The sequence below is a fragment of the Clarias gariepinus genome, chromosome 1, assembly GCF_024256425.1.
Source record: "Clarias gariepinus isolate MV-2021 ecotype Netherlands chromosome 1, CGAR_prim_01v2, whole genome shotgun sequence".
Lineage (NCBI taxonomy): Eukaryota > Metazoa > Chordata > Actinopteri > Siluriformes > Clariidae > Clarias > Clarias gariepinus.
Genome location: NC_071100.1, coordinates 26715587 through 26739809, shown reverse-complemented (window position 1 = coordinate 26739809; position 24223 = coordinate 26715587).

The window sequence follows — 24223 nt, the reverse complement described above, 5'->3', positions numbered from 1 at the left end:
GTTCAACCCAGTTTTCACTTCCAGACATACTGGTATGAGAATGGCTGATCAAGTCTGATTTATAAAGCTAAGCAGGCTTGGCCCTGGTTAGTGCTTGGATGGGAGACTCCCTGGTTCTATAAGCTTTTTAGTTTTATTCCTCATATAGTTTTTTTTTTATTATTCTTTTATTTATTAAATAATTAAAAAAATCATTTTAATTGGTCAAATAGGCCTTCGTTCAACCCAATTTCCACTTCCAGACATACTGGTATGAGAATGGCTGATCAAGTCTGATTTATAAAGCTAAGCAGGCTTGGCCCTGGTCAATGCTTTGATGGGAGACTCCCTGGTTCTATAAGCTTTTCAGTTTTATTCATCATATATATTTTTTTTTTTTCAGTTTCATTCCTCATATAGTTTTTATTTTTTTATTCTTTTTTTATTAAATAATAAAAAAAATCATTTTAATTGGTCAAATAGGCCTTCGTTCAACCCAGTTTTCACTTCCAGACGTACTGGTATGAGAATGCCTGATCAAGTCTGATTTATAAAGCTAAGCAGGCTTGGCCCTGGTCAGTGCTTGGATGGGAGACTCCCTGGTTCTATAAGCTTTTCAGTTTTATTCCTCATATAGTTTTTTTTTTTTTTAAATAATAAAAAAAATCATTTTATTGGCCAAATAGGCCTTCGTTCCACCCAGTTTTTACTTCCAGACATACTGGTATGAGAATGGCTGATCAAGTCTGATTTATAAAGCTAAGCAGGCTTGGCCCTGGTCAGTGCTTGGATGGGAGACTCCCTGGTTCTATAAACTTTTCAGTTTTATTCCTCATATAGTTTTTTTTTTTTTTTTTTTTTTAAATAATAATAAAAAACATCATTTTATTGGCCAAATAGGCCTTCGTTCCACCCAGTTTTTACTTCCAGACATACTGGTATGAGAATGGCTGATCAAGTCTGATTTATAAAGCTAAGCAGGCTTGGCCCTGGTCAATGCTTTGATGGGAGACTCCCTGGTTCTATAAGCTTTTCAGTTTTATTCCTCATATAGTTTTTTTTTCTTCAGTTTCATTCCTCATATAGTTTTTATTTTTTTATTCTTTTTTTATTAAATAATAAAAAAAATCATTTTAATTGGTCAAATAGGCCTTCGTTCAACCCAGTTTTCACTTCCAGACGTACTGGTATGAGTATGCCTGATCAAGTCTGATTTATAAAGCTAAGCAGGCTTGGCTCTGGTCAGTGCTTGGATGGGAGACTTCCTGGTTATATAAACTTTTCAGTTTTATTCCTCATATAGTTTTTTTTATTTTTTAATCTTTTATTTATTAAATAATAAATAAAATCATTTTAATTGGTCAAATAGGCCTTCGTTCAACCCAGTTTTCACTTCCAGACATACTGGTATGAGAATGGCTGATCAAGTCTGATTTATAAAGCTAAGCAGGCTTGGCCCTGGTTAGTGCTTGGATGGGAGACTCCCTGGTTCTATAAGCTTTTTAGTTTTATTCCTCATATAGTTTTTTTTTTATTATTCTTTTATTTATTAAATAATTAAAAAAATCATTTTAATTGGTCAAATAGGCCTTCGTTCAACCCAATTTCCACTTCCAGACATACTGGTATGAGAATGGCTGATCAAGTCTGATTTATAAAGCTAAGCAGGCTTGGCCCTGGTCAATGCTTTGATGGGAGACTCCCTGGTTCTATAAGCTTTTCAGTTTTATTCCTCATATATATTTTTTTTTTTTCAGTTTCATTCCTCATATAGTTTTTATTTTTTTATTCTTTTTTTATTAAATAATAAAAAAAATCATTTTAATTGGTCAAATAGGCCTTCGTTCAACCCAGTTTTCACTTCCAGACGTACTGGTATGAGAATGCCTGATCAAGTCTGATTTATAAAGCTAAGCAGGCTTGGCCCTGGTCAGTGCTTGGATGGGAGACTCCCTGGTTCTATAAGCTTTTCAGTTTTATTCCTCATATAGTTTTTTTTTTTTTTAAATAATAAAAAAAATCATTTTATTGGCCAAATAGGCCTTCGTTCCACCCAGTTTTTACTTCCAGACATACTGGTATGAGAATGGCTGATCAAGTCTGATTTATAAAGCTAAGCAGGCTTGGCCCTGGTCAGTGCTTGGATGGGAGACTCCCTGGTTCTATAAACTTTTCAGTTTTATTCCTCATATAGTTTTTTTTTTTTTTTTTTAAAAATAATAATAAAAAACATCATTTTATTGGCCAAATAGGCCTTCGTTCCACCCAGTTTTTACTTCCAGACATACTGGTATGAGAATGGCTGATCAAGTCTGATTTATAAAGCTAAGCAGGCTTGGCCCTGGTCAATGCTTGGATGGGAGACTCCCTGTTTCTATAAGCTTTTCAGTTTTATTCCTCATATAGTTTTTTTTTTTTTTTTCAGTTTCATTCCTCATATAGTTTTTTATTTTTTTATTCTTTTTTTATTAAATAATAAAAAAAATCATTTTAATTGGTCAAATAGGCCTTCGTTCAACCCAGTTTTCACTTCCAGACATACTGGTATGAGAATGGCTGATCAAGTCTGATTTATAAAGCTAAGCAGGCTTGGCCCTGGTTAGTGCTTGGATGGGAGACTCCCTGGTTCTATAAGCTTTTCAGTTTTATTCCTCATATAGTTTTTTTTTTTTTTAAATAATAAAAAAAATCATTTTATTGGCCAGATAGGCCTTCGTTCCACCCAGTTTTTACTTCCAGACATACTGGTATGAGAATGGCTGATCAAGTCTGATTTATAAAGCTAAGCAGGCTTGGCCCTGGTCAGTGCTTGGATGGGAGACTCCCTGGTTCTATAAGCTTTTCAGTTTTATTCCTCATATAGTTTTTTTTTTTTTTTCAGTTTCATTCCTCATATAGTTTTTTATTTTTTTATTCTTTTTTTATTAAATAATAAAAAAAATCATTTTAATTGGTCAAATAGGCCTTCGTTCAACCCAGTTTTCACTTCCAGACATACTGGTATGAGAATGGCTGATCAAGTCTGATTTATAAAGCTAAGCAGGCTTGGCCCTGGTTAGTGCTTGGATGGGAGACTCCCTGGTTCTATAAACTTTTCAGTTTTATTCCTCATATAGTTTTTTTTTTTTATTATTCTTTTATTTATTAAATAATAAAAAAAATCATTTTAATTGGTCAAATAGGCCTTCGTTCAACCCAGTTTCCACTTCCAGACATACTGGTATGAGAATGGCTGATCAAGTCTGATTTATAAAGCTAAGCAGGCTTGGCCCTGGTCAGTGCTTGGATGGGAGACTCCCTGGTTCTATAAACTTTTCAGTTTTATTCCTCATATAGTTTTTTTATTTTTTAATCTTTTATTTATTAAATAATAAATAAAATCATTTTAATTGGTCAAATAGGCCTTCGTTCAACCCAGTTTTCACTTCCAGACATACTGGTATGAGAATGGCTGATCAAGTCTGATTTATAAAGCTAAGCAGGCTTGGCCCTGATTAGTGCTTGGATGGGAGACTCCCTGGTTCTATAAGCTTTTCAGTTTTATTCCTCATATAGTTTTTTTTTTTATTATTCTTTTATTTATTAAATAATTAAAAAAATCATTTTAATTGGTCAAATAGGCCTTCGTTCCACCCAGTTTCCACTTCCAGACATACTGGTATGAGAATGGCTGATCAAGTCTGATTTATAAAGCTAAGCAGGCTTGGCCCTGGTCAGTGCTTGGATGGGAGACTCCCTGGTTCTATAAATTTTTCAGTTTTATTCCTCACATAGTTTTTTTATTTTTTAATCTTTTATTTATTAAATAATAAATAAAATCATTTTAATTGGTCAAATAGGCCTTCGTTCAACCCAGTTTTCACTTCCAGACATACTGGTATGAGAATGGCTGATCAAGTCTGATTTATAAAGCTAAGCAGGCTTGGCCCTGATTAGTGCTTGGATGGGAGACTCCCTGGTTCTATAAGCTTTTCAGTTTTATTCCTCATATAGTTTTTTTTTTTTTTTTTTTTTTTTTTTTTTTTTTTTTTTTTTTTTTTAAATAATAATAAAAAACATCATTTTATTGGCCAAATAGGCCTTCGTTCCACCCAGTTTTTACTTCCAGACATACTGGTATGAGAATGGCTGATCAAGTCTGATTTATAAAGCTAAGCAGGCTTGGCCCTGGTCAATGCTTGGATGGGAGACTCCCTGTTTCTATAAGCTTTTCAGTTTTATTCCTCATATAGTTTTTTTTTTTTTTTTCAGTTTCATTCCTCATATAGTTTTTTATTTTTTTATTCTTTTTTTATTAAATAATAAAAAAAATCATTTTAATTGGTCAAATAGGCCTTCGTTCAACCCAGTTTTCACTTCCAGACGTACTGGTATGAGAATGCCTGATCAAGTCTGATTTATAAAGCTAAGCAGGCTTGGCTCTGGTCAGTGCTTGGATGGGAGACTCCCTGGTTCTATAACCTTTTTTGTTTTATTCCTCATATAGTTTTTTTATTTTTTAATCTTTAATTTATTAAATAATAAAAAAAATCATTTTAATTGGTCAAATAGGCCTTCGTTCAACCCAGTTTTCACTTCCAGACATACTGGTATGAGAATGGCTGATCAAGTCTGATTTATAAAGCTAAGCAGGCTTGGCCCTGGTCAGTGCTTGGATGGGAGACTCCCTGGTTCTATAAGCTTTTCAGTTTTATTCCTCATATAGTTTTTTTTTTTTTTAAATAATAAAAAAAATCATTTTATTGGCCAAATAGGCCTTCGTTCCACCCAGTTTTTACTTCCAGACATACTGGTATGAGAATGGCTGATCAAGTCTGATTTATAAAGCTAAGCAGGCTTGGCCCTGGTCAGTGCTTGGATGGGAGACTCCCTGGTTCTATAAACTTTTCAGTTTTATTCCTCATATAGTTTTTTTTTTTTTTTTTTTTTTTTTTTTTTTTTTTTTAAATAATAATAAAAAACATCATTTTATTGGCCAAATAGGCCTTCGTTCCACCCAGTTTTTACTTCCAGACATACTGGTATGAGAATGGCTGATCAAGTCTGATTTATAAAGCTAAGCAGGCTTGGCCCTGGTCAATGCTTTGATGGGAGACTCCCTGGTTCTATAAGCTTTTCAGTTTTATTCCTCATATAGTTTTTTTTTTTTTCAGTTTCATTCCTCATATAGTTTTTTTTTTTTTATTCTTTTTTTATTAAATAATAAAAAAAATCATTTTAATTGGTCAAATAGGCCTTCGTTCAACCCAGTTTTCACTTCCAGACGTACTGGTATGAGTATGCCTGATCAAGTCTGATTTATAAAGCTAAGCAGGCTTGGCTCTGGTCAGTGCTTGGATGGGAGACTTCCTGGTTATATAAACTTTTCAGTTTTATTCCTCATATAGTTTTTTTTATTTTTTAATCTTTTATTTATTAAATAATAAATAAAATCATTTTAATTGGTCAAATAGGCCTTCGTTCAACCCAGTTTTCACTTCCAGACATACTGGTATGAGAATGGCTGATCAAGTCTGATTTATAAAGCTAAGCAGGCTTGGCCCTGGTTAGTGCTTGGATGGGAGACTCCCTGGTTCTATAAGCTTTTTAGTTTTATTCCTCATATAGTTTTTTTTTTATTATTCTTTTATTTATTAAATAATTAAAAAAATCATTTTAATTGGTCAAATAGGCCTTCGTTCAACCCAATTTCCACTTCCAGACATACTGGTATGAGAATGGCTGATCAAGTCTGATTTATAAAGCTAAGCAGGCTTGGCCCTGGTCAATGCTTTGATGGGAGACTCCCTGGTTCTATAAGCTTTTCAGTTTTATTCCTCATATATATTTTTTTTTTTTCAGTTTCATTCCTCATATAGTTTTTATTTTTTTATTCTTTTTTTATTAAATAATAAAAAAAATCATTTTAATTGGTCAAATAGGCCTTCGTTCAACCCAGTTTTCACTTCCAGACGTACTGGTATGAGAATGCCTGATCAAGTCTGATTTATAAAGCTAAGCAGGCTTGGCCCTGGTCAGTGCTTGGATGGGAGACTCCCTGGTTCTATAAGCTTTTCAGTTTTATTCCTCATATAGTTTTTTTTTTTTTTAAATAATAAAAAAAATCATTTTATTGGCCAAATAGGCCTTCGTTCCACCCAGTTTTTACTTCCAGACATACTGGTATGAGAATGGCTGATCAAGTCTGATTTATAAAGCTAAGCAGGCTTGGCCCTGGTCAGTGCTTGGATGGGAGACTCCCTGGTTCTATAAACTTTTCAGTTTTATTCCTCATATATATTTTTTTTTTTTCAGTTTCATTCCTCATATAGTTTTTATTTTTTTATTCTTTTTTTATTAAATAATAAAAAAAATCATTTTAATTGGTCAAATAGGCCTTCGTTCAACCCAGTTTTCACTTCCAGACGTACTGGTATGAGAATGCCTGATCAAGTCTGATTTATAAAGCTAAGCAGGCTTGGCCCTGGTCAGTGCTTGGATGGGAGACTCCCTGGTTCTATAAGCTTTTCAGTTTTATTCCTCATATAGTTTTTTTTTTTTTTAAATAATAAAAAAAATCATTTTATTGGCCAAATAGGCCTTCGTTCCACCCAGTTTTTACTTCCAGACATACTGGTATGAGAATGGCTGATCAAGTCTGATTTATAAAGCTAAGCAGGCTTGGCCCTGGTCAGTGCTTGGATGGGAGACTCCCTGGTTCTATAAACTTTTCAGTTTTATTCCTCATATAGTTTTTTTTTTTTTTTTTTTTAAATAATAATAAAAAACATCATTTTATTGGCCAAATAGGCCTTCGTTCCACCCAGTTTTTACTTCCAGACATACTGGTATGAGAATGGCTGATCAAGTCTGATTTATAAAGCTAAGCAGGCTTGGCCCTGGTCAATGCTTTGATGGGAGACTCCCTGGTTCTATAAGCTTTTCAGTTTTATTCCTCATATAGTTTTTTTTTTTTTCAGTTTCATTCCTCATATAGTTTTTATTTTTTTATTCTTTTTTTATTAAATAATAAAAAAAATCATTTTAATTGGTCAAATAGGCCTTCGTTCAACCCAGTTTTCACTTCCAGACGTACTGGTATGAGTATGCCTGATCAAGTCTGATTTATAAAGCTAAGCAGGCTTGGCTCTGGTCAGTGCTTGGATGGGAGACTTCCTGGTTATATAAACTTTTCAGTTTTATTCCTCATATAGTTTTTTTTATTTTTTAATCTTTTATTTATTAAATAATAAATAAAATCATTTTAATTGGTCAAATAGGCCTTCGTTCAACCCAGTTTTCACTTCCAGACATACTGGTATGAGAATGGCTGATCAAGTCTGATTTATAAAGCTAAGCAGGCTTGGCCCTGGTTAGTGCTTGGATGGGAGACTCCCTGGTTCTATAAGCTTTTTAGTTTTATTCCTCATATAGTTTTTTTTTTATTATTCTTTTATTTATTAAATAATTAAAAAAATCATTTTAATTGGTCAAATAGGCCTTCGTTCAACCCAATTTCCACTTCCAGACATACTGGTATGAGAATGGCTGATCAAGTCTGATTTATAAAGCTAAGCAGGCTTGGCCCTGGTCAATGCTTTGATGGGAGACTCCCTGGTTCTATAAGCTTTTCAGTTTTATTCCTCATATATATTTTTTTTTTTTCAGTTTCATTCCTCATATAGTTTTTATTTTTTTATTCTTTTTTTATTAAATAATAAAAAAAATCATTTTAATTGGTCAAATAGGCCTTCGTTCAACCCAGTTTTCACTTCCAGACGTACTGGTATGAGAATGCCTGATCAAGTCTGATTTATAAAGCTAAGCAGGCTTGGCTCTGGTCAGTGCTTGGATGGGAGACTTCCTGGTTATATAAACTTTTCAGTTTTATTCCTCATATAGTTTTTTTTATTTTTTAATCTTTTATTTATTAAATAATAAATAAAATCATTTTAATTGGTCAAATAGGCCTTCGTTCAACCCAGTTTTCACTTCCAGACATACTGGTATGAGAATGGCTGATCAAGTCTGATTTATAAAGCTAAGCAGGCTTGGCCCTGGTCAATGCTTGGATGGGAGACTCCCTGTTTCTATAAGCTTTTCAGTTTTATTCCTCATATAGTTTTTTTTTTTTTTTTCAGTTTCATTCCTCATATAGTTTTTTATTTTTTTATTCTTTTTTTATTAAATAATAAAAAAAATCATTTTAATTGGTCAAATAGGCCTTCGTTCAACCCAGTTTTCACTTCCAGACGTACTGGTATGAGAATGCCTGATCAAGTCTGATTTATAAAGCTAAGCAGGCTTGGCTCTGGTCAGTGCTTGGATGGGAGACTCCCTGGTTCTATAACCTTTTTTGTTTTATTCCTCATATAGTTTTTTTATTTTTTAATCTTTAATTTATTAAATAATAAAAAAAATCATTTTAATTGGTCAAATAGGCCTTCGTTCAACCCAGTTTTCACTTCCAGACATACTGGTATGAGAATGGCTGATCAAGTCTGATTTATAAAGCTAAGCAGGCTTGGCCCTGGTCAGTGCTTGGATGGGAGACTCCCTGGTTCTATAAGCTTTTCAGTTTTATTCCTCATATAGTTTTTTTTTTTTTTAAATAATAAAAAAAATCATTTTATTGGCCAAATAGGCCTTCGTTCCACCCAGTTTTTACTTCCAGACATACTGGTATGAGAATGGCTGATCAAGTCTGATTTATAAAGCTAAGCAGGCTTGGCCCTGGTCAGTGCTTGGATGGGAGACTCCCTGGTTCTATAAACTTTTCAGTTTTATTCCTCATATAGTTTTTTTTTTTTTTTTTTTTTTTTTTTTTTTTTTTTTTTTTTTTTTAAATAATAATAAAAAACATCATTTTATTGGCCAAATAGGCCTTCGTTCCACCCAGTTTTTACTTCCAGACATACTGGTATGAGAATGGCTGATCAAGTCTGATTTATAAAGCTAAGCAGGCTTGGCCCTGGTCAATGCTTTGATGGGAGACTCCCTGGTTCTATAAGCTTTTCAGTTTTATTCCTCATATAGTTTTTTTTTTTTCAGTTTCATTCCTCATATAGTTTTTATTTTTTTATTCTTTTTTTATTAAATAATAAAAAAAATCATTTTAATTGGTCAAATAGGCCTTCGTTCAACCCAGTTTTCACTTCCAGACGTACTGGTATGAGTATGCCTGATCAAGTCTGATTTATAAAGCTAAGCAGGCTTGGCTCTGGTCAGTGCTTGGATGGGAGACTTCCTGGTTATATAAACTTTTCAGTTTTATTCCTCATATAGATTTTTTTATTTTTTAATCTTTTATTTATTAAATAATAAATAAAATCATTTTAATTGGTCAAATAGGCCTTCGTTCAACCCAGTTTTCACTTCCAGACATACTGGTATGAGAATGGCTGATCAAGTCTGATTTATAAAGCTAAGCAGGCTTGGCCCTGGTTAGTGCTTGGATGGGAGACTCCCTGGTTCTATAAGCTTTTTAGTTTTATTCCTCATATAGTTTTTTTTTTATTATTCTTTTATTTATTAAATAATTAAAAAAATCATTTTAATTGGTCAAATAGGCCTTCGTTCAACCCAATTTCCACTTCCAGACATACTGGTATGAGAATGGCTGATCAAGTCTGATTTATAAAGCTAAGCAGGCTTGGCCCTGGTCAATGCTTTGATGGGAGACTCCCTGGTTCTATAAGCTTTTCAGTTTTATTCCTCATATAGTTTTTTTTTTTTTCAGTTTCATTCCTCATATAGTTTTTATTTTTTTATTCTTTTTTTATTAAATAATAAAAAAAATCATTTTAATTGGTCAAATAGGCCTTCGTTCAACCCAGTTTTCACTTCCAGACGTACTGGTATGAGTATGCCTGATCAAGTCTGATTTATAAAGCTAAGCAGGCTTGGCTCTGGTCAGTGCTTGGATGGGAGACTTCCTGGTTATATAAACTTTTCAGTTTTATTCCTCATATAGATTTTTTTATTTTTTAATCTTTTATTTATTAAATAATAAATAAAATCATTTTAATTGGTCAAATAGGCCTTCGTTCAACCCAGTTTTCACTTCCAGACATACTGGTATGAGAATGGCTGATCAAGTCTGATTTATAAAGCTAAGCAGGCTTGGCCCTGGTTAGTGCTTGGATGGGAGACTCCCTGGTTCTATAAGCTTTTTAGTTTTATTCCTCATATAGTTTTTTTTTTATTATTCTTTTATTTATTAAATAATTAAAAAAATCATTTTAATTGGTCAAATAGGCCTTCGTTCAACCCAATTTCCACTTCCAGACATACTGGTATGAGAATGGCTGATCAAGTCTGATTTATAAAGCTAAGCAGGCTTGGCCCTGGTCAATGCTTTGATGGGAGACTCCCTGGTTCTATAAGCTTTTCAGTTTTATTCCTCATATATTTTTTTTTTTTTTCAGTTTCATTCCTCATATAGTTTTTATTTTTTTATTCTTTTTTTATTAAATAATAAAAAAAATCATTTTAATTGGTCAAATAGGCCTTCGTTCAACCCAGTTTTCACTTCCAGACGTACTGGTATGAGAATGCCTGATCAAGTCTGATTTATAAAGCTAAGCAGGCTTGGCTCTGGTCAGTGCTTGGATGGGAGACTTCCTGGTTATATAAACTTTTCAGTTTTATTCCTCATATAGTTTTTTTTATTTTTTAATCTTTTATTTATTAAATAATAAATAAAATCATTTTAATTGGTCAAATAGGCCTTCGTTCAACCCAGTTTTCACTTCCAGACATACTGGTATGAGAATGGCTGATCAAGTCTGATTTATAAAGCTAAGCAGGCTTGACCCTGGTTAGTGCTTGGATGGGAGTCTCCCTGGTTCTATAAGCTTTTTAGTTTTATTCCTCATATAGTTTTTTTTTTATTATTCTTTTATTTATTAAATAATTAAAAAAATCATTTTAATTGGTCAAATAGGCCTTCGTTCAACCCAATTTCCACTTCCAGACATACTGGTATGAGAATGGCTGATCAAGTCTGATTTATAAAGCTAAGCAGGCTTGACCCTGGTCAGTGCTTGGATGGGAGACTTCCTGGTCTGGTTCTATAAGCTTTTCAGTTTTATTCCTCATATAGTTTTTTTTTTTTTTTTTCAGTTTCATTCCTCATATAGTTTTTTATTTTTTAATTCTTTTTTTATTAAATAATAAAAAAAAATCATTTTAATTGGTCAAATAGGCCTTCGTTCAACCCAGTTTTCACTTCCAGACGTACTGGTATGAGAATGCCTGATCAAGTCTGATTTATAAAGCTAAGCAGGCTTGGCTCTGGTCAGTGCTTGGATGGGAGACTCCCTGGTTCTATAAACATTTCAGTTTTATTCCTCATATAGTTTTTTTATTTTTTAATCTTTTATTTATTAAATAATAAATAAAATCATTTTAATTGGTCAAATAGGCCTTCGTTCACCCCAGTTTTCACTTCCAGACATACTGGTATGAGAATGGCTGATCAAGTCTGATTTATAAAGCTAAGCAGGCTTGGCCCTGGTTAGTGCTTGGATGGGAGACTCCCTGGTTCTATAAGCTTTTCAGTTTTATTCCTCATATAGTTTTTTTTATTATTCTTTTATTTATCAAATAATAAAAAAAATCATTTTAATTGGTCAAATAGGCCTTCGTTCAACCCAATTTCCACTTCCAGACATACTGGTATGAGAATGGCTGATCAAGTCTGATTTATAAAGCTAAGCAGGCTTGACCCTGGTCAGTGCTTGGATGGGAGACTTCCTGGTTCTATAAGCTTTTCAGTTTTATTCCTCATATAGTTTTTTTTTTTTTTTTCAGTTTCATTCCTCATATAGTTTTTTATTTTTTAATTCTTTTTTTATTAAATAAAAAAAAAAAAATCATTTTAATTGGTCAAATAGGCCTTCGTTCAACCCAGTTTTCACTTCCAGACGTACTGGTATGAGAATGGCTGATCAAGTCTGATTTATAAAGCTAAGCAGGCTTGGCCCTGGTCAGTGCTTGGATGGGAGACTCCCTGGTTCTATAAACTTTTCAGTTTTATTCCTCATATAGTTTTTTTATTTTTTAATCTTTTATTTATTAAATAATAAATAAAATCATTTTAATTGGTCAAATAGGCCTTCGTTCAACCCAGTTTTCACTTCCAGACATACTGGTATGAGAATGGCTGATCAAGTCTGATTTATAAAGCTAAGCAGGCTTGGCCCTGGTTAGTGCTTGGATGGGAGACTCCCTGGTTCTATAAGCTTTTCAGTTTTATTCCTCATATAGTTTTTTTTATTATTCTTTTATTTATTAAATAATAAAAAAAATCATTTTAATTGGTCAAATAGGCCTTCGTTCAACCCAATTTCCACTTCCAGACATACTGGTATGGGAATGGCTGATCAAGTCTGATTTATAAAGCTAAGCAGGCTTGGCCCTGGTCAGTGCTTGGATGGGAGAGTCCCTGGTTCTATAAACTTTTCAGTTTTATTCCTCATATAGTTTTTTTATTTTTTAATCTTTTATTTATTAAATAATAAAAAAAATCATTTTAATTGGTCAAATAGGCCTACGTTCAACCCAGTTTTCACTTCCAGACATACTGGTATGAGAATGGCTGATCAAGTCTGATTTATAAAGCTAAGCAGGCTTGGCCCTGGTTAGTGCTTGGATGGGAGACTCCCTGGTTCTATAAACTTTTCAGTTTTATTCCTCATATAGTTTTTTTATTTTTTAATCTTTTATTTATTAAATAATAAATAAAATCATTTTAATTGGTCAAATAGGCCTTCGTTCAACCCAGTTTTCACTTCCAGACATACTGGTATGAGAATGGCTGATCAAGTCTGATTTATAAAGCTAAGCAGGCTTGGCCCTGGTTAGTGCTTGGATGGGAGACTCCCTGGTTCTATAAGCTTTTCAGTTTTATTCCTCATATAGTTTTTTTTTTTTATTATTCTTTTATTTATTAAATAATAAAAAAAATCATTTTAATTGGTCAAATAGGCCTTCGTTCAACCCAGTTTCCACTTCCAGACATACTGGTATGAGAATGGCTGATCAAGTCTGATTTATAAAGCTAAGCAGGCTTGTCCCTGGTCAGTGCTTGGATGGGAGACTCCCTGGTTCTATAAGCTTTTTAGTTTTATTCCTCATATAGTTTTTTTTTTTTTTCAGTTTCATTCCTCATATAGTTTTTTATTTTTTTATTCTTTTTTAATAAATAATAAAAAAAATCATTTTAATTGGTCATATAGGCCTTCGTTCAACCCAGTTTTCACTTCCAGACGTACTGGTATAAGAATGCCTGATCAAGTCTGATTTATAAAGCTAAGCAGGCTTGGCTCTGGTCAGTGCTTGGATGGGAGACTCCCTGGTTCTATAAACATTTCAGTTTTATTCCTCATATAGTTTTTTTATTTTTTAATCTTTTATTTATTAAATAATAAATAAAATCATTTTAATTGGTCAAATAGGCCTTCGTTCACCCCAGTTTTCACTTCCAGACATACTGGTATGAGAATGGCTGATCAAGTCTGATTTATAAAGCTAAGCAGGCTTGGCCCTGGTTAGTGCTTGGATGGGAGACTCCCTGGTTCTATAAGCTTTTCAGTTTTATTCCTCATATAGTTTTTTTTATTATTCTTTTATTTATCAAATAATAAAAAAAATCATTTTAATTGGTCAAATAGGCCTTCGTTCAACCCAATTTCCACTTCCAGACATACTGGTATAAGAATGGCTGATCAAGTCTGATTTATAAAGCTAAGCAGGCTTGACCCTGGTCAGTGCTTGGATGGGAGACTTCCTGGTTCTATAAGCTTTTCAGTTTTATTCCTCATATAGTTTTTTTTTTTTTTTTCAGTTTCATTCCTCATATAGTTTTTTATTTTTTAATTCTTTTTTTATTAAATAAAAAAAAAAAAATCATTTTAATTGGTCAAATAGGCCTTCGTTCAACCCAGTTTTCACTTCCAGACGTACTGGTATGAGAATGGCTGATCAAGTCTGATTTATAAAGCTAAGCAGGCTTGGCCCTGGTCAGTGCTTGGATGGGAGACTCCCTGGTTCTATAAACTTTTCAGTTTTATTCCTCATATAGTTTTTTCATTTTTTAATCTTTTATTTATTAAATAATAAAAAAAATCATTTTAATTGGTCAAATAGGCCTTCGTTCAACCCAGTTTTCACTTCCAGACATAGTGGTATGATAATGGCTGATCAAGTCTGATTTATAAAGCTAAGCAGGCTTGGCCCTGGTTAGTGCTTGGATGGGAGACTCCCTGGTTCTATAAACTTTTCAGTTTTATTCCTCATATAGTTTTTTTATTTTTTAATCTTATATTTATTAAATAATAAATAAAATCATTTTAATTGGTCAAATAGGCCTTCGTTCAACCCAGTTTTCACTTCCAGACATACTGGTATGAGAATGGCTGATCAAGTCTGATTTATAAAGCTAAGCAGGCTTGGCCCTGGTTAGTGCTTGGATGGGAGACTCCCTGGTTCTATAAGCTTTTCAGTTTTATTCCTCATATAGTTTTTTTTATTATTCTTTTATTTATTAAATAATAAAAAAAATCATTTTAATTGGTCAAATAGGCCTTCGTTCAACCCAATTTCCACTTCCAGACATACTGGTATGAGAATGGCTGATCAAGTCTGATTTATAAAGCTAAGCAGGCTTGACCCTGGTCAGTGCTTGGATGGGAGACTTCCTGGTTCTATAAGCTTTTCAGTTTTATTCCTCATATAGTTTTTTTTTTTTTTTTCAGTTTCATTCCTCATATAGTTTTTTATTTTTTAATTCTTTTTTTATTAAATAAAAAAAAAAAACATTTTAATTGGTCAAATAGGCCTTCGTTCAACCCAGTTTTCACTTCCAGACGTACTGGTATGAGAATGCCTGATCAAGTCTGATCTATAAAGCTAAGCAGGCTTGGCCCTGGTCAGTGCTTGGATGGGAGACTCCCTGGTTCTATAAACTTTTCAGTTTTATTCCTCATATAGTTTTTTCATTTTTTAATCTTTTATTTATTAAATAATAAAAAAAATCATTTTAATTGGTCAAATAGGCCTTCGTTCAACCCAGTTTTCACTTCCAGACATACTGGTATGAGAATGGCTGATCAAGTCTGATTTATAAAGCTAAGCAGGCTTGGCCCTGGTTAGTGCTTGGATGGGAGACTCCCTGGTTCTATAAACTTTTCAGTTTTATTCCTCATATAGTTTTTTTATTTTTTAATCTTGTATTTATTAAATAATAAATAAAATCATTTTAATTGGTCAAATAGGCCTTCGTTCAACCCAGTTTTCACTTCCAGACATACTGGTATGAGAATGGCTGATCAAGTCTGATTTATAAAGCTAAGCAGGCTTGGCCCTGGTTAGTGTTTGGGTGGGAGACTCCCTGGTTCTATAAGCTTTTCAGTTTTATTCCTCATATAGTTTTTTTTTTTTATTATTCTTTTATTTATTAAATAATAAATAAAATCATTTTAATTAGTCAAATAGGCCTTCGTTCAACCCAGTTTTCACTTCCAGACATACTGGTATGAGAATGGCTGATCAAGTCTGATTTATAAAGCTAAGCAGGCTTGGCCCTGGTCAGTGCTTGGATGGGAGACTCCCTGGTTCTATAAGCTTTTTAGTTTTATTCCTCATATAGTTTTTTTTTTTTTTTCAGTTTCATTCCTCATATAGTTTTTTATTTTTTTATTCTTTTTTTATTAAATAATAAAAAAAATCATTTTAATTGGTCATATAGGCCTTCGTTCAACCCAGTTTTCACTTCCAGACGTACTGGTATAAGAATGCCTGATCAAGTCTGATTTATAAAGCTAAGCAGGCTTGGCTCTGGTCAGTGCTTGGATGGGAGACTCCCTGGTTCTATAAACATTTCAGTTTTATTCCTCATATAGTTTTTTTATTTTTTAATCTTTTATTTATTAAATAATAAATAAAATCATTTTAATTGGTCAAATAGGCCTTCGTTCACCCCAGTTTTCACTTCCAGACATACTGGTTTGAGAATGGCTGATCAAGTCTGATTTATAAAGCTAAGCAGGCTTGGCCCTGGTTAGTGCTTGGATGGGAAACTCCCTGGTTCTATAAGCTTTTCAGTTTTATTCCTCATATAGTTTTTTTTATTATTCTTTTATTTATCAAATAATAAAAAAAATCATTTTAATTGGTCAAATAGGCCTTCGTTCAACCCAATTTCCACTTCCAGACATACTGGTATGAGAATGGCTGATCAAGTCTGATTTATAAAGCTAAGCAGGCTTGACCCTGGTCAGTGCTTGGATGGGAGATTTCCTGGTTCTATAAGCTTTTCAGTTTTATTCCTCATATAGTTTTTTTTTTTTTTTCAGTTTCATTCCTCATATAGTTTTTTATTTTTTAATTCTTTTTTTATTAAATAAAAAAAAAAAATCATTTTAATTGGTCAAATAGGCCTTCGTTCAAACCAGTTTTCACTTCCAGACGTACTGGTATGAGAATGGCTGATCAAGTCTGATTTATAAAGCTAAGCAGGCTTGGCCCTGGTCAGTGCTTGGATGGGAGACTCCCTGGTTCTATAAACTTTTCAGTTTTATTCCTCATATAGTTTTTTCATTTTTTAATCTTTTATTTATTAAATAATAAAAAAAATCATTTTAATTGGTCAAATAGGCCTTCGTTCAACCCAGTTTTCACTTCCAGACATACTGGTATGATAATGGCTGATCAAGTCTGATTTATAAAGCTAAGCAGGCTTGGCCCTGGTTAGTGCTTGGATGGGAGACTCCCTGGTTCTATAAACTTTTCAGTTTTATTCCTCATATAGTTTTTTTATTTTTTAATCTTTTATTTATAAAATAATAAATAAAATCAATGGCTGATCAAGTCTGATTTATAAAGCTAAGCAGGCTTGACCCTGGTCAGTGCTTGGATGGGAGACTTCCTGGTCTGGTTCTATAAGCTTTTCAGTTTTATTCCTCATATAGTTTTTTTTTTTTTTTCAGTTTCATTCCTCATATAGTTTTTTATTTTTTAATTCTTTTTTTATTGAATAATAAAAAAAAATCATTTTAATTGGTCAAATAGGCCTTCGTTCAACCCAGTTTTCACTTCCAGACATACTGGTACGAGAATGGCTGATCAAGTCTGATTTATAAAGCTAAGCAGGCTTGGCCCTGGTTAGTGCTTGGATGGGAGACTCCCTGGTTCTATAAGCTTTTCAGTTTTATTCCTCATATAGTTTTTTTTTTTTATTATTCTTTTATTTATTAAATAATAAAAAAAATCATTTTAATTGGTCAAATAGGCCTTCGTTCAACCCAGTTTCCACTTCCAGACATACTGGTATGAGAATGGCTGATCAAGTCTGATTTATAAAGCTAAGCAGGCTTGGCCCTGGTCAGTGCTTGGATGGGAGAGTCCCTGGTTCTATAAACTTTTCAGTTTTATTCCTCATATAGTTTTTTTATTTTTTAATCTTTTATTTATTAAATAATAAAAAAAATCATTTTAATTGGTCAAATAGGCCTTCGTTCAACCCAGTTTTCACTTCCAGACATACTGGTATGAGAATGGCTGATCAAGTCTGATTTATAAAGCTAAGCAGGCTTGGCCCTGGTTAGTGCTTGGATGGGAGACTCCCTGGTTCTATAAACTTTTCAGTTTTATTCCTCATATAGTTTTTTTATTTTTTAATCTTTTATTTATTAAATAATAAATAAAATCATTTTAATTGGTCAAATAGGCCTTCGTTCAACCCAGTTTTCACTTCCAGACATACTGGTATGAGAATGGCTGATCAAGTCTGATTTATAAAGCTAAGCAGGCTTGGCCCTGGTCAGTGCTTGGATGGGAGACTCCCTGGTTCTATAAGCTTTTCAGTTTTATTCCTCATATAGTTTTTTTTTTTTTTTTTTTTTTTTTTTTTTTTTTTTTTAAATTAAAAATAATAATAAAAAACATCATTTTATTGGCCAAATAGGCCTTCGTTCCACCCAGTTTTTACTTCCAGACATACTGGTATGAGAATGGCTGATCAAGTCTGATTTATAAAGCTAAGCAGGCTTGGCCCTGGTCAGTGCTTGGATGGGAGACTCCCTGGTTCTATAAACTTTTCAGTTTTATTCCTCATATAGTTTTTTTATTTTTTTAATCTTTTATTTATTAAATAATAAATAAAATCATTTTAATTGGTCAAATAGGCCTTCGTTCAACCCAGTTTTCACTTCCAGACATACTGGTATGAGAATGGCTGATCAAGTCTGATTTATAAAGCTAAGTAGGCTTGGCCCTGGTTAGTGCTTGGATGGGAGACTCCCTGGTTCTATAAGCTTTTCAGTTTTATTCCTCATATAGTTTTTTTTTTTATTATTCTTTTATTTATTAAATAATAAAAAAAATCATTTTAATTGGTCAAATAGGCCTTCGTTCAACCCAGTTTTCACTTCCAGACATACTGGTATGATAATGGCTGATCAAGTCTGATTTATAAAGCTAAGCAGGCTTGGCCCTGGTTAGTGCTTGGATGGGAGACTCCCTGGTTCTATAAACTTTTCAGTTTTATTCCTCATATAGTTTTTTTATTTTTTAATCTTTTATTTATTAAATAATAAATAAAATCATTTTAATTGGTCAAATAGGCCTTCGTTCAACCCAGTTTTCACTTCCAGACGTACTGGTATGAGAATGCCTGATCAAGTCTGATCTATAAAGCTAAGCAGGCTTGGCCCTGGTCAGTGCTTGGATGGGAGACTCCCTGGTTCTATAAACTTTTCAGTTTTATTCCTCATATAGTTTTTTCATTTTTTAATCTTTTATTTATTAAATAATAAAAAAAATCATTTTAATTGGTCAAATAGGCCTTCGTTCAACCCAGTTTTCACTTCCAGACATACTGGTATGAGAATGGCTGATCAAGTCTGATTTATAAAGCTAAGCAGGCTTGGCCCTGGTTAGTGCTTGGATGGGAGACTCCCTGGTTCTATAAACTTTTCAGTTTTATTCCTCATATAGTTTTTTTATTTTTTAATCTTGTATTTATTAAATAATAAATAAAATCATTTTAATTGGTCAAATAGGCCTTCGTTCAACCCAGTTTTCACTTCCAGACATACTGGTATGAGAATGGCTGATCAAGTCTGATTTATAAAGCTAAGCAGGCTTGGCCCTGGTTAGTGTTTGGGTGGGAGACTCCCTGGTTCTATAAGCTTTTCAGTTTTATTCCTCATATAGTTTTTTTTTTTTATTATTCTTTTATTTATTAAATAATAAATAAAATCATTTTAATTAGTCAAATAGGCCTTCGTTCAACCCAGTTTTCACTTCCAGACATACTGGTATGAGAATGGCTGATCAAGTCTGATTTATAAAGCTAAGCAGGCTTGGCCCTGGTCAGTGCTTGGATGGGAGACTCCCTGGTTCTATAAGCTTTTTAGTTTTATTCCTCATATAGTTTTTTTTTTTTTTTCAGTTTCATTCCTCATATAGTTTTTTATTTTTTTATTCTTTTTTTATTAAATAATAAAAAAAATCATTTTAATTGGTCATATAGGCCTTCGTTCAACCCAGTTTTCACTTCCAGACGTACTGGTATAAGAATGCCTGATCAAGTCTGATTTATAAAGCTAAGCAGGCTTGGCTCTGGTCAGTGCTTGGATGGGAGACTCCCTGGTTCTATAAACATTTCAGTTTTATTCCTCATATAGTTTTTTTATTTTTTAATCTTTTATTTATTAAATAATAAATAAAATCATTTTAATTGGTCAAATAGGCCTTCGTTCACCCCAGTTTTCACTTCCAGACATACTGGTTTGAGAATGGCTGATCAAGTCTGATTTATAAAGCTAAGCAGGCTTGGCCCTGGTTAGTGCTTGGATGGGAAACTCCCTGGTTCTATAAGCTTTTCAGTTTTATTCCTCATATAGTTTTTTTTATTATTCTTTTATTTATCAAATAATAAAAAAAATCATTTTAATTGGTCAAATAGGCCTTCGTTCAACCCAATTTCCACTTCCAGACATACTGGTATGAGAATGGCTGATCAAGTCTGATTTATAAAGCTAAGCAGGCTTGACCCTGGTCAGTGCTTGGATGGGAGATTTCCTGGTTCTATAAGCTTTTCAGTTTTATTCCTCATATAGTTTTTTTTTTTTTTTCAGTTTCATTCCTCATATAGTTTTTTATTTTTTAATTCTTTTTTTATTAAATAAAAAAAAAAAATCATTTTAATTGGTCAAATAGGCCTTCGTTCAAACCAGTTTTCACTTCCAGACGTACTGGTATGAGAATGGCTGATCAAGTCTGATTTATAAAGCTAAGCAGGCTTGGCCCTGGTCAGTGCTTGGATGGGAGACTCCCTGGTTCTATAAACTTTTCAGTTTTATTCCTCATATAGTTTTTTCATTTTTTAATCTTTTATTTATTAAATAATAAAAAAAATCATTTTAATTGGTCAAATAGGCCTTCGTTCAACCCAGTTTTCACTTCCAGACATACTGGTATGATAATGGCTGATCAAGTCTGATTTATAAAGCTAAGCAGGCTTGGCCCTGGTTAGTGCTTGGATGGGAGACTCCCTGGTTCTATAAACTTTTCAGTTTTATTCCTCATATAGTTTTTTTATTTTTTAATCTTTTATTTATAAAATAATAAATAAAATCAATGGCTGATCAAGTCTGATTTATAAAGCTAAGCAGGCTTGACCCTGGTCAGTGCTTGGATGGGAGACTTCCTGGTCTGGTTCTATAAGCTTTTCAGTTTTATTCCTCATATAGTTTTTTTTTTTTTTTCAGTTTCATTCCTCATATAGTTTTTTATTTTTTAATTCTTTTTTTATTGAATAATAAAAAAAAATCATTTTAATTGGTCAAATAGGCCTTCGTTCAACCCAGTTTTCACTTCCAGACATACTGGTACGAGAATGGCTGATCAAGTCTGATTTATAAAGCTAAGCAGGCTTGGCCCTGGTTAGTGCTTGGATGGGAGACTCCCTGGTTCTATAAGCTTTTCAGTTTTATTCCTCATATAGTTTTTTTTTTTTATTATTCTTTTATTTATTAAATAATAAAAAAAATCATTTTAATTGGTCAAATAGGCCTTCGTTCAACCCAGTTTCCACTTCCAGACATACTGGTATGAGAATGGCTGATCAAGTCTGATTTATAAAGCTAAGCAGGCTTGGCCCTGGTCAGTGCTTGGATGGGAGAGTCCCTGGTTCTATAAACTTTTCAGTTTTATTCCTCATATAGTTTTTTTATTTTTTAATCTTTTATTTATTAAATAATAAAAAAAATCATTTTAATTGGTCAAATAGGCCTTCGTTCAACCCAGTTTTCACTTCCAGACATACTGGTATGAGAATGGCTGATCAAGTCTGATTTATAAAGCTAAGCAGGCTTGGCCCTGGTTAGTGCTTGGATGGGAGACTCCCTGGTTCTATAAACTTTTCAGTTTTATTCCTCATATAGTTTTTTTATTTTTTAATCTTTTATTTATTAAATAATAAATAAAATCATTTTAATTGGTCAAATAGGCCTTCGTTCAACCCAGTTTTCACTTCCAGACATACTGGTATGAGAATGGCTGATCAAGTCTGATTTATAAAGCTAAGCAGGCTTGGCCCTGGTCAGTGCTTGGATGGGAGACTCCCTGGTTCTATAAGCTTTTCAGTTTTATTCCTCATATAGTTTTTTTTTTTTTTTTTTTTTTTTTTTTTTTTTTTTTTAAATTAAAAATAATAATAAAAAACATCATTTTATTGGCCAAATAGGCCTTCGTTCCACCCAGTTTTTACTTCCAGACATACTGGTATGAGAATGGCTGATCAAGTCTGATTTATAAAGCTAAGCAGGCTTGGCCCTGGTCAGTGCTTGGATGGGAGACTCCCTGGTTCTATAAACTTTTCAGTTTTATTCCTCATATAGTTTTTTTATTTTTTTAATCTTTTATTTATTAAATAATAAATAAAATCATTTTAATTGGTCAAATAGGCCTTCGTTCAACCCAGTTTTCACTTCCAGACATACTGGTATGAGAATGGCTGATCAAGTCTGATTTATAAAGCTAAGTAGGCTTGGCCCTGGTTAGTGCTTGGATGGGAGACTCCCTGGTTCTATAAGCTTTTCAGTTTTATTCCTCATATAGTTTTTTTTTTTATTATTCTTTTATTTATTAAATAATAAAAAAAATCATTTTAATTGGTCAAATAGGCCTTCGTTCAACCCAGTTTTCACTTCCAGACATACTGGTATGATAATGGCTGATCAAGTCTGATTTATAAAGCTAAGCAGGCTTGGCCCTGGTTAGTGCTTGGATGGGAGACTCCCTGGTTCTATAAACTTTTCAGTTTTATTCCTCATATAGTTTTTTTATTTTTTAATCTTTTATTTATTAAATAATAAATAAAATCATTTTAATTGGTCAAATAGGCCTTCGTTCAACCCAGTTTTCACTTCCAGACATACTGGTATGAGAATGGCTGATCAAGTCTGATTTATAAAGCTAAGCAGGCTTGTCCCTGGTTAGTGCTTGGATGGGAGACTCCCTGGTTCTATAAGCTTTTCAGTTTTATTCCTCATATAGTTTTTTTTATTATTCTTTTATTTATTAAATAATAAAAAAAATCATTTTAATTGGTCAAATAGGCCTTCGTTCAACCCAATTTCCACTTCCAGACATACTGGTATGAGAATGGCTGATCAAGTCTGATTTATAAAGCTAAGCAGGCTTGACCCTGGTCAGTGCTTGGATGGGAGACTTCCTGGTTCTATAAGCTTTTCAGTTTTATTCCTCATATAGTTTTTTTTTTTTTTCAGTTTCATTCCTCATATAGTTTTTTATTTTTTAATTCTTTTTTTATTAAATAAAAAAAAAAAAATCATTTTAATTGGTCAAATAGGCCTTCGTTCAACCCAGTTTTCACTTCCAGACGTACTGGTATGAGAATGCCTGATCAAGTCTGATCTATAAAGCTAAGCAGGCTTGGCCCTGGTCAGTGCTTGGATGGGAGACTCCCTGGTTCTATAAACTTTTCAGTTTTATTCCTCATATAGTTTTTTCATTTTTTAATCTTTTATTTATTAAATAATAAAAAAAATCATTTTAATTGGTCAAATAGGCCTTCGTTCAACCCAGTTTTCACTTCCAGACATACTGGTATGAGAATGGCTGATCAAGTCTGATTTATAAAGCTAAGCAGGCTTGGCCCTGGTTAGTGCTTGGATGGGAGACTCCCTGGTTCTATAAACTTTTCAGTTTTATTCCTCATATAGTTTTTTTATTTTTTAATCTTTTATTTATTAAATAATAAATAAAATCATTTTAATTGGTCAAATAGGCCTTCGTTCAACCCAGTTTTCACTTCCAGACATACTGGTATGAGAATGGCTGATCAAGTCTGATTTATAAAGCTAAGCAGGCTTGGCCCTGGTTAGTGCTTGGGTGGGAGACTCCCTGGTTCTATAAGCTTTTCAGTTTTATTCCTCATATAGTTTTTTTTTTTATTATTCTTTTATTTATTAAATAATAAAAAAATCATTTTAATTGGTCAAATAGGCCTTCGTTCAACCCAGTTTCCACTTCCAGACATACTGGTATGAGAATGGCTGATCAAGTCTGATTTATAAAGCTAAGCAGGCTTGGCCCTGGTCAGTGCTTGGATGGGAGACTCCCTGGTTCTATAAGCTTTTCAGTTTTATTCCTCATATAGTTTTTTTTTTTTTTTTCAGTTACATTCCTCATATAGTTATTTATTTTTTTATTCTTTTTTTATTAAATAATAAAAAAAAAACATTTTAATTGGTCAAATAGGCCTTCGTTCAACCCAGTTTTCACTTCCAGACGTACTGGTATGAGAATGCCTGATCAAGTCTGATTTACAAAGCTAAGCAGGCTTGGCTCTGGTCAGTGCTTGGATGGGAGACTCCCTTGTTCTATAAACTTTTCAGTTTTATTCCTCATATAGTTTTTTTATTTTTTAATCTTTTATTTATTAAATAATAAAAAAAATCATTTTAATTGGTCAAATAGGCCTTCGTTCAACCCAGTTTCCACTTCCAGACATACTGGTATGAGAATGGCTGATCAAGTCTGATTTATAAAGCTAAGCAGGCTTGGCCCTGGTCAGTGCTTGGATGGGAGACTCCCTGGTTCTATAAGCTTTTCAGTTTTATTCCTCATATAGTTTTTTTTTTTTTTTTTTAATTAAAAATAATAATAAAAAACATCATTTTATTGGCCAAATAGGCCTTCGTTCCACCCAGTTTTCACTTCCAGACATGCT